We start from the raw sequence: 12,333 nt of genomic DNA on the forward strand, positions 1-12,333 counted from the left end.
TTCTAATGCAAGCAAATGGAACCTTATTGTAAAGTGTACTAGATTTGTTTTTTACAAAACAACATTACAACATGAACTGTACAGTAAATAGCAGGTTTATTAGTACTGAACGGCAGTAGATCCCAAAGCACCCCCTCCCTCCACCCAAAACCCTGCAGTCCCTGAGCTAATGATTAATACTGTACTCTATGCACAAACACAAAGACAAGCTGTGAATAAAAGAGAAAAAGATCCCTCCAGGACAGCGCAAAGCATTTGACCTCATCCGCGGCGCGTTCACTCCGTGTGACAGACGATCCAGCACCGCAGGGCTGCACTTGTGTCTGTCATAACCCAGCTGTGGGCTCGTGAACGTCCGGCACATGTGCGCGGGGATGACGCATCAGAATGCAACATGCACTAACCGGATCCCCTACAGATACAATCATACACCCCCACACGCGGCGGTAATGAGCGAGCCTCTCGCTGCCGGCATGATGAAGGACGATCCACAGCAGCAGCAACAGTCAATTTCTGCAGTAATTACAGCAGACACACATTTACAGCTGAGGCGCTTGTGCACATGACACCTACTGCGTGACCAAAACGCTGAGCCGTCTGTAACTTATATAACCTTTCCATATACAACATCATGTTCGCTGATTTTATATCATAACTCAATGTAAAAATCTTTTTTTCAACAAGCATGTTATCTTAATAACAAGCATTCTCTGTAATAGTTCATGCTCTATGACAATGAAACTGTGACTTAATAATGAGGATCTGCTGTCAATGTCACGGACGAGATCCCCCCGCGTGTACTAACCTAGCGCATCCAAAAACACTATTTTGTCGCAGTGTAGCTACTCCTCTGGAGGTCACCGCCATGTGTCCCCTGAAGACGATCTGAGAAAGCGAAATCCACACAACAAACTTTATACCGGCTGACTCATTCTGAAGCGGTCGAACTCAGTGTCGGAAACCCTCGGCAGCTAAATCTGTCTGTGCTCAGGCGTATATCTGAGGGCACACATGCAAGAGAGCTTTGACATAATCCCATTCAACTGTAACTGGAGCTTCCAATGGAGAATAAACAGCCGTGACACTGGTCAGGAGCTCTGTGGGCTCGTTTAAGACACAGCGTGAAACCCAATGCGTCCCCACCTGCCAGCGTGACAACCTTCTGCATGTGAAGGACACAGTTGCTCCATGTTCCTGTACGCCACAGTGAAGATTGCCCTCGCAAACGTGCATTAACTGTAAAATGATGCGGCACTAGTAGCAGAGATGAGTTTTACTTACTGAACCAGACGATCATGTCAAATCCACAATGCCGTGAGTCACAGAGAAGAGTAATCACCCTTCAGCATCTGTACTGAGAGACGCGCACACAGCCTCAACCATACTACACAACACACTGACGGAGCGCAAGAGAGAGAGAGAGAGAGAGAGAGAGAGAGAGAGAGAGGTGAAGAGAGGGGGGTGAACCCTGCAGAACACACACAGAAAGAGAGAGACAGAAAGAGATGGGAACGAGAAACACTCAGATAGATAGGTAGAAAGATGGATAGATAAGATAGATAGATAGAATGATACATAGAACAATAGAACAACAGATAGATAGAAAGAATGATAGATAGATAGATAGATAGAACGATAGATAGATAAATAGAATGATAGAATGATAAGAACCAATGATAGAAGGAACAATAGAATGATAGAACGAATGATAGAACGAACGATAGAACGAACGATAGATAGATAGAATACATAGAACAAATGATAGAACAAACGATAGAATGAATGATAGAACGAATGATAGAATGAACGATAGAACGATATATCGATAGAATGAACAATAGTTAGAACGATAGATAGAACAAACAATAGAATGAACGATAGAACGAATGATAGAACGAACGATAAACCGATAGAACGATAGAACAATAGATAGATAGATAGACAGAATGATAGATAAAACAATAGAATGATAGAACAATATAGATAGTTAGACAGAATGATAGAATGATAGCTAGATCAATAGATAGATAGATAGATAGAAGATAGATAGATAGAACGATATATTGATAGATAGAACAATAGAACGAACGATAGAAGAACAAACAATAGAACGAACGATAGAACGAATGATAGAACGAACGATAAACCGATAGAACAATAGAACAATAGATAGATAGATAGAATGATAGATAAAACAATAGAATGATCGAACAATATAGATAGATAGAATGATAGAATGATAGCTAGATCAATAGATAGATAGATAGATAGATAGACAGATAGATAGAACGATAGATAGAACGATATATTGATAGATAGAACAATAGTTAGAACGATAGATAGAATGAACAATAGAACGAATGATATAACAATAGATAGAACGAACGAACGAACGAACGAACGAACGATAGATAGATAGATAGATAGATAGACAGAACGATAGAATGATAGAACGATAGCTAGAACGATAGACAGAATGACAGATAGAACAATAGAATGATAGAACAAGATAGATAGATAGATAGAACGATAGAACAATAGATAGAATGATAGAACAATAGATAGAACGATATAACGATATAACGATAGATAGATAGATAGATAGATAGATAGATAGATAGATAGATAGAACGATGGAATGAACGATAGAATGAACAATAGAACGAACGATATAACAATAGATAGAACGAACGATAGAACGAATGATCGATAGATAGATAGATAAACATGGGTAGAACGTTAGATAGATAGAACGATACATAGAACGATAAACCGATAGAACGATAGAACAATAGATAGATAGATAGATAGATAGACAGAATGATAGATAAAACAATAGAATGATAGAACAATATAGATAGTTAGATAGAATGATAGAATGATAGCTAGATCAATAAATAGATAGAATGATAGATAGATAGATAGATAGATAGATAGATAGATAGATAGATAGATAGATAGATAGATAGAACGTAGAGATAAAATGAAGAACAATAGAACGAACGATAGAATGAACGATAGAATGATAGATAGAACGATATATCGATAGATAGAACAATAGTTAGAACGATAGATAGAATGAACAATAGAACGAATGATATAACAACAGATAGAACGAACGATAGAACGAACGAACGATAGATAGATAGAATGATAGAACGATAGCTAGAACAATAGATAGAACGATAGACAGAATGACATATAGAACAATAGAATGATAGAACAAGATAGATAGATAGATAGATAGAACGATAGAATAATAGATAGAATGATAGAACAATAGATAGACAGATAGAACGATACATAGATAAAACAATAGAATGAACGATAGAACGAACGATAGAACGAACGATAAACCGATAGAACGATAGAACAATAGATAGATAGATAGATAGACAGAATGATAGATAAAACAATAGAATGATAGAACAATATAGATAGTTAGATAGAATGATAGAATGATAGCTAGATCAATAGATAGATAGATAGATAGAACGATAGATAGAATGATATATTGATAGATAGAACAATAGAACGAACGATAGATAGAACAAACAATAGAACGAACGATAGAACGAATGATAGAACGAACGATAAACCGATAGAACAATAGAACAATAGATAGATAGATAGAATGATAGATAAAACAATAGAATGATAGAATATAGATAGATAGAATGATAGAATGATAGCTAGATCAATAAATAGATAGAACGATAGATAGAACGATAGATAGATAGATAGATAGATAGATAGATAGATAGATAGAATGATACGTAGATAGAACGAACGATAGAATGAACAATAGAATGATCGATAGAACGATATATCGATAGATAGAACAATAGTTAGAATGATAGATAGAATGAACAATAGAACGAATGATAACAACAGATAGAATGAACGATAGAATGAACGAATGATAGATAGAACGATAGATAGAACGATAGAATGATAGAACGATAGCTAGAACAATAGATAGAACGATAGACAGAATGACAGATAGAACAATATAGATAGATAGATAGATAGATAGAACAATAGAATAATAGATAGAATGATAGAACAATAGATAGATAGATAGATAGATAGATAGATGATAGATAGATAGATAGATAGATAGATAGATAGATAGAACGATACATAGATAGAACGATAGAATGAACGATAGAACGAACAATAGAACGAACAATAGAACGAACGATATAACAATAGATAGAACGAACGATAGAACGAATGATCGATAGATAGATAGATAGATAGATAAACATGGGTAGAACGTTAGATAGATAGAACGATACATAGAATGATAAACCGATAGAACGATAGAACAATAGATAGATAGATAGATAGACAGAATGATAGATAAAACAATAGAATGATAGAACAATATAGATAGTTAGATAGAATGATAGAATGATAGCTAGATCAATAAATAGATAGAATGATAGATAGATAGATAGATAGATAGATAGATAGATAGATAGATAGATAGAACGATACGTAGATAAAATGATAGAACAATAGAACGAACGATAGAATGAACGATAGAATGATAGATAGAACGATATATCGATAGATAGAACAATAGTTAGAACGATAGATAGAATGAACAATAGAACGAATGATATAACAACAGATAGAACGAACGATAGAACGAACGAACGATAGATAGATAGAATGATAGAATAATAGATAGAATGATAGAACAATAGATAGATAGATAGATAGATAGAACGATACATAGATAAAACAATAGAATGAACAATAGAACGAACGATAGAACGAACGATAGAACGAATGATAGAACGAACGAACGAACGAACGAACGATAGATAGATAGATAGATAGATAGATAGATAGATAGATAGATAGACATGGGTAGAACGTTAGATGGATAGAACGATACATAGAACGATAAACCGATAGAACGATAGAACAATAGATAGATAGATAGATAGACAGAATGATAGATAAAACAATAGAATGATAGAACAATATAGATAGTTAGATAGAATGATAGAATGATAGCTAGATCAATAAATAGATAGAACGATAGATAGAACGATAGATAGATAGATAGATAGATAGATAGATAGATAGATAGATAGATAGATAGATAGATAGAACGATAGATAGAATGATACGTAGATAGAACGAACGATAGAATGAACAATAGAACGATAGATAGAACGATATATCGATAGATAGAACAATAGTTAGAATGATAGATAGAATGAACAATAGAACGAATGATAACAACAGATAGAATGAACGATAGAATGAACGAATGATAGATAGAACGATAGATAGAACGATAGATAGAACGATATATCGATAGATAGAACAATAGTTAGAATGATAGATAGAATGAACAATAGAATGAATGATAACAACAGATAGAATGAACGATAGAATGAACGAATGATAGATAGAACGATAGATAGAACGATAGAATGATAGAACGATAGCTAGAACAATAGATAGAACGATAGACAGAATGACAGATAGAACAATATAGATAGATAGATAGATAGATAGAGCGATAGAATAATAGATAGAATGATAGAACAATAGATAGATAGATAGATAGAACAAAAAAGAAAAAATGAGCTGATTTGGTGTGTGTACCTTTAAATGCAAATGAGCTCATGTTCCCCTCCCCCAAACTCACTATTCCAATACACTGAGGCATAAACAATACAGGAGAAGCTCACACAGCAAATATAACTCTCATAATGGATCTTTACAAACTGTTCCTGATGCAGCATATAACACAGCTATGGCATGCATTTTGTGGATGATTGCAAACATTTGATTCTGAATGAGTTTGACAGCGTGCGACATGGCTCTGATCCCTCTGAATACAGTAAGAAACAGTGGTAACAGTTAACAATACACATGCTAATGAAACACATTCAGAAAGACAATTTGCAAATATCACGAAATATATACGAAATTGGATCATGAACAGTTGGTATCGATCCATCTTTGAGAATCAAATTCTGTTCAAATCCTGTGTTTCACTGACCCTCGTGTGTAAAGCAGTTTGGTGTAAAATGACTTGCACATACTGGTATATGAATTTATCTGCACACATTCCCTTCATAAATAAAATTACACCACTGCGTCCTTATTGGTTCAGATGACAGGAGTTTATGGAGACTCATATGTTTGCTTCTATAGCCGTTAAGAGATCAGTGATAATGTTTAGACATATCAGGAGCTCAGGGATGCGCTGCTGTCCTGCAGAGTTTTGCTCTGACTCAACTCACCTTCCTTCATGAGGCTTTAGTAATCCTGAAGACATTCAAGTGTGTTTGATCAGGGCTGTAGCTGAACTGTGCAGGACAGCTGCACTCCAGGACCAGTGTAAATGCTTCACCGTTGTCGCTTGTGAAAACAAAATGGTGCCGCCATGGGTGGAAATGTGCAGATCAAGGGGCGGTAATATTATAATAAGATCCCCTTCCTATGTCACAAAATCTGAGCGGCTTGTTTTTTTTCACATTCCAAAACAAAGTTACTGGGTTGTTTTTATGGGTTGGTAGATGCACCGGGGGCCCGATTATTGCATTTAAACATGGAAAAAGTCATGATATGTCCCCTTTAAAGGTGCAATATGTAAGATTTCTGTCCACTAGAGGTCACTAGAGGCCTATTCAAAACAAAGGCGTAGCTTGATGACACCAAGTTTGAGCACAGAATCTTGGGACATGTGGTCTTCACCTCAACGGACGGTGCAAAACAATCGGGATTGGACTCGGGAAGAAATCATGTTCATGGATGCGATTATTAACGTTACTGTAGTGTGAAGCAGAGCAGGAGCGAGTGTTGTGGAGCTGAACGAGGAGCTGGAGCGATTGATCAACACACGCCTCATGAGCAGCGGGACTTTTATTATGACACAGTCGCCGGCGCCGCTGCCGCTTTTCCGGTCATGAGTATGAGGTAACGCAGCTCTGTTTATCATATTAGATACATTTGAGAGTGTTGAAAATGATGTTATAGCGTTACTCTGTGCGTTCGCTCGGCGGCTGCTGTGAGACACTGTTACACACTGCAGTAAGATAGATCGATTTTACAATATCAGATTAAATGCTGGATGATTGTGTTGATAAATGGCATGCGATTCATTTTAAAACATATTGTATGATGGAGAAAATGCTGTATTACTGTTACTAAAAATAAAGCTGCATTTGATTATGCTATGTTAGCTACTTCACAAAATAGTGTTTTTCTCTGAGGCGTGGTAAAGCATGAGACTCGCAAAAATCAAGAAAATTTAAAGACTAAACATGTTGAGCTATATAACAATAATTCATTTTCTGTCTATAAATATATCAAAACAGTTGTTCCCTTGTCTATTAAAACATGTAAATATTAAAGGTGTTTCCATGGTTTCTACAAAATAAACTGGAAACCGAGGGTAACGCGGGTATGATGCCATTGACAGGCGACTCCTCACACGTCTTGGTTAAAATTGCAATTTTCTCACGATTTACAAATAGTTGGAAACATTTGGGATATTTTACGTACTCAAGTGAACAAAATATATAACACTGTCCTAGTGGTTTTTGGATATTTTACTGCAAAAATCTTACATATTGCACCTTTAAGTTAGCTACTGTATCTAGATAGTGACATACCATAGACTTATATTTTATACACAGCTAGTTGTAAATAACTAACCCTAACCTTAACAGAGAACCAAAGTTTCTGCATTTTCACAACTAAGAAAAAAAGTGTTTTATTTACTGTATTTTTGAATGAGGATGCCCTAAAGGATATTGTGTCTGTTTTTTAGCTCATTACTGTGTATAAATTTGTCCCTGAAATATGATCAAGTTGAAACACGCACACATCTTCACTTCAGTCATATTAACAGATGTTTTGAAGCACACTTCCTCATGGGATGCATGAGCCAATCCTGCACAATCATTTACAGGTGTCTTACGTCAAGTGGGTCTGCAAGGGTCAGGTGCAGCGGGCTGCCATGCAGGGTCAGGTACCAGTGGTGCAGCGGGCTGCCATGCAGGGTCAGGTGCAGCGGGCTGCCATGCAGGGTCAGGTGCAGCGGGCTGCCATGCAGGGTCAGGTGCAGCGGGCTGCCATGCAGGGTCAGGTGCAGCGGGCTGCCAGGATAGCGGGTGAGCAGGTGCAGCGGGCTGCCATGCAGGGTCAGGTGCAGCGGGCTGCCATGCAGGGTCAGGTGCAGCGGGCTGCCATGCAGGGTCAGGTGCATTTGATGCCAGCAGGGTCAGGTGCAGGGGCGGCGGGTGTGGCGGAAAGCGGCTCCGCCGACCGAAGCGCAGCCGGGGCTCCAGAAGGCCGCAGTTGAAGACAGACGACATACAACAAAGTGAACACCAGGGGGAGTGAGGAGGCCAACTGGAGCTGAGGGACGGAGTGACGGAGCGAAGACGGAGGAGTGCAGTCCAGAAGTGAGGGCAGGCTGACGAATGACCAAGGTGTGAACGGGGCAGGATGGAGACTGGTGAGACTAGTGGACTGATGGGCCATGGTGGAGACGAGGGAGGTTGGAGCCAGGGTGTAGGTAATCGCCCAGAGGTCCGAGGTGGAGATCTGGGCGAGGGGGTTTGAGGTGGAGGTTCGGCGAAGACACACATGGATGGCGGTGGGAGAGGGAGGCAGGGAGGGAAAACAGTCTTTGGGCTGGATGTTTCAGCAACAAAGTTCATAATAGGAGCAGCTGGCTCGGCGGCGGCTGGAGCGGGTTGCTCGGTGGCGGCGGCTGGAGCGGGTTGCTCGGCGGCGGCGGCTGGAGCGGGTTGCTCGGCGGCGGCGGCTGGAGCGGGTTGCTCGGCGGCGGCGGCTGGAGCGGGTTGCTCGGCGGCGGCTGGAGCGGGTTGCTCGGCGGCGGCTCAGTTGAAAGGCGGCGGCTGGAGCTGAGGGCTCGTAGGCGGCGGCTGGATGAGGGCTCGTAGGAAAGGCGGCGGCTGGAGCTGAGGGCTCGTAGGCGGCGGCTGGAGGAGGGCTCGTTGGAGCTTCTCCATATAGTGGACTTCACTGGGGCTCAACGGGTTGAAGGTCCAAATGGAGCGGGCTCAGTGGAGCGGGCTTCAGTGCAGCTTCAAAGAGCTCTACATGATCCCTGGAGACGAGGAGATGGAGCGGGCTCTGGAGAGTCTTATGGAGCGGGCTCTGGAGAGAAACGGGCTTGGCTTCATCCTCCTTCTACGGGACCAGTTGGGAATTATGGGTTCCGTGTGGGGCAGGCAGGGAGTTTTATGCGGAGGAACCGGAGGTTGAAATGCCCGGCCAACCGTGTCTCTGGATGGACTAGAGACAGACACCCATCCTGAACCCAATCAACGATAACTTTGGAATCATTTAACCATAAAATGGAATTTATGGTTTCGCTTAAGGAGAAACGATAATCGGGTTCACTAAAACGGATGGTGTCATCATCTAGTCCATCCAGAAACAGGGAGATCAAAACTGCTTCAGGCCAGTCAGACACATAAGCGAGCTCAACGAACTCCTCCACATACCTTTCCAGCGAACGACCAACCTGCAGGAGCCCGATGAGGCGATCGCCGGCCGACAGATGGATGAGAGGCTGGAGGAGCACGAGCCAGGAAGCCAGGGAAAGTCTCCATCTTTCCTTTTTTTTTCCTGTGGAAAATCGTCGTTCTGGGTCCGTTCTTCTGTTACGGTATGGTGGTGTAGAGATGAGGCAATGCAATTGTAAAAACAAAGGCAAGGAGAAACCAAACATAAAGAACGGACGAGGAGTGGTGTTTGAATAAGTACAGGTGATGAGTGCATTTTCTAAACAGGAGGATGATATGGAGTCGGGAAACAAGGGTAATATAAATTTGTCATGTTGGAAATCTTCACTTCAGTCATATTAACAGTGTTTTGAAGCACACTTCCTCATGTGTGACGTAACAGGAAGTACCGATCCAGTGTTTACAAAGAGAACGTCAAAGACTAAATCAAACGGCCTTTACAAAAAAAGGTAAAACGATGACAGATGATTTTGAAGTTGGAGTTTTTCGCTCTACAATTGTAAATAAAGAACGCAGTACTTCATGTTGGAAAGGTCGTCTACATCATGCGTGATCTTTCCAACATGATTACGTCATGCGTGGAGCATCGCAGAGCAGTGCAAGATGAGCATTTGTGGTTAAAAAGTATATATTTTTTATTTTATTTTTAGAAAATGTCCGATGGTTTCTCTAGATCAGACTATTATTCCTCGTCTGGGATCATGTAGAGCTCTTTGAAGCTGCACTGAAACTGACATTTGGACCTTCAACCCGTTGAACCCCAGTGAAGTCCACTATATGGAGAAAAATCCTGGAATATTTTCCTTAATTTCTTTTCAACTGAAGAAAGAAAGACATGAACATCTTGGATGATATGGAGGTGAGTAAATTATCAGGAAATTTTCATTCTGAACTGAACGAATCCTTTAATCATAATCAGCCCTTACCAAACCAGCGCATTGAGCACAGAATGAACCGGAATGGTATCTTAAAAACAATGCTCTGCAAAACAACGAGGATGAAGAATGATTCTTTAGCAATTGTGTAACTTATTCATTCTATTTGTAACTGACAGTCCTATAGTTTATCTTGCATCATTCAGAGAGCCTTCATCAGGAGCAGCATCATAACAAACCAATCATGTCCTCATGACCCCGCGCCACATACGGGATGAGTGTGAGCTCTGCTGCAGGACAGACGGAGTGTGTGCCTGTGAATCGGGACGCCCACGCATATCAATGCTGCATCACACAGGGCTGCAGTGCAGCAAAGACCGCAGAACACAGATCCAGAGAGGACAGACTCAAACCTGTGCGTCTAGATTCAGCACCGTGGCTCAACATGTCCATACATGTGTTAAACCACTGCGCCGAACACTGACGTGTGAGCTGTGCATTCACATTTTGACACACAAGTCAAAGAGCTTGAACAATCCTCATATTTTCAAAATACTAAAGTGCTCATACCAAAAAAAGAGCACAGTGTGAGAACAATTCAAGCAGAGGTTTATAGTTTTCATTAAGTTATGAAAGCGTTATTTTGAAATAGTCCAGGGCCCGTATTCATAAAAAATCTTAGTGCAAAGAGTTGCTCCTATAGTGACAAAATTCTAAGAGAATTCTTAGAAATGCGGCGCTTCTTCTTAAAATTAAAGAAAAGATCCTAGCAAAGAAAAAAGTCATTCAGAAAGCATCTTAACCCTTAAAAGAGGTCTTAAGTCCAAAGTAGTTAGGAGTATGGATGAGGACTTTTAAGAGGCTTAAGTGGAGAAAACAAAAGAAATGTGTTGCACACAATGCATGACCATGAGTTAATAAGACGCTGCACCTTATTGTATCGCTGTTCATTTGTTAAGTACAACATTAAAAGGATAGTAAATAAAAAATAAAGAATATATACACATATATAATGTGTGTTTTTGGGGAACAGAGCCGAACTTAAATACTTTTGAGCAAAGACTCAAGTTTGGAGCACTTTAGATTATTTTAGAAGTGAAAGAAAAAATATGAATGTGAAAAAAAAAAATAGTTATTGAAGTTTTAGTTTAGGTAATTTATATAAAATATATATATTTTAAAAAACTGTTTTACCCTAAAACTGCAAGAAAATCAAAGCCAAAATCTAAAATCTAATCAAGTTGTGTTTCAAATTTTAGGTTGATATCTCAAAAATTGAGCTTTCAGTAATATTATGTTAGGGTGCAGTACCAAACCTTTCCACAAGAGACCATCCAGGCTCCATTAATGACCACAAAAGGACTCTTCAATTTCCATATAGCTTATGGTTTGAGTGACCGGAACCATTTATTTCCATAATGTTTATAAAATGTATTAAACTGACATCTTATTCAGAAGTAGTATAGGCAGAATGGCAGTATTTTGTTTGAATTCAACCTTTAAAGGGTTAGTTCACTTTGTTATTTTAGTTTTGTGGTTATTTTTGTTTTGTTTTTGTGCACAAAAAGTATTCTCGTCTCTTCATAACATTAAGGTTGATCCACTGCAGTCACATGACTGTCTTTAGTACCTTTCTGGACCTTGAAAGTGTTGATTATATTGCTGTCTATGGACGAGTCCTCTCGGATTTCATCAAAAACATCTTAATTTGTGTTCTGAAGATGAACGAAGGTCTTATGGGTGTGGAACGACATGAGGGAGAGTAATTAATGAGAGATTTTTCATTTTTGGGTGAATTAACCCTTTAACAAACATAAAAGACATGCAAAAAGAACAAGATTTTTCATTTCTATTTCAAAATAAATGTCTGAACATGCCTTATAAGTCTGAAAATATTGTTGTGAATTATTAAATGACTGTTC

The 12,333-nt window shown here is 39.3% G+C and overlaps 1 protein-coding gene across 13 annotated transcripts in view; it reads right to left on the minus strand.

Annotated features, from left to right (window-relative positions):
- Positions 1-12,333, minus strand: part of atp2b2 (ATPase plasma membrane Ca2+ transporting 2) — a 184,737-nt gene that overhangs the window by 109,214 nt on the left and 63,190 nt on the right. For 7 of the 13 annotated variants that reach the window (XR_007182078.1, XM_048172024.1, XM_048172023.1 and 4 more), the window contains exon 1: positions 1,282-1,428. The exons of 1 other annotated variant lie outside the window; for it this stretch is intronic. The gene's annotated coding sequence lies outside the window, so the exon portion shown is untranslated. Of the gene's footprint in view, positions 1-805; positions 1,028-1,281; positions 1,429-12,333 lie in introns of those variants that run through there. 5 more of the 13 variants (XM_048172022.1, XM_048172018.1, XM_048172014.1 and 2 more) reach the window with 2 other exon arrangements.

This window comes from Megalobrama amblycephala, linkage group LG21 (genome assembly GCF_018812025.1).
Source record: "Megalobrama amblycephala isolate DHTTF-2021 linkage group LG21, ASM1881202v1, whole genome shotgun sequence".
NCBI classification, from domain to species: domain Eukaryota; kingdom Metazoa; phylum Chordata; class Actinopteri; order Cypriniformes; family Xenocyprididae; genus Megalobrama; species Megalobrama amblycephala.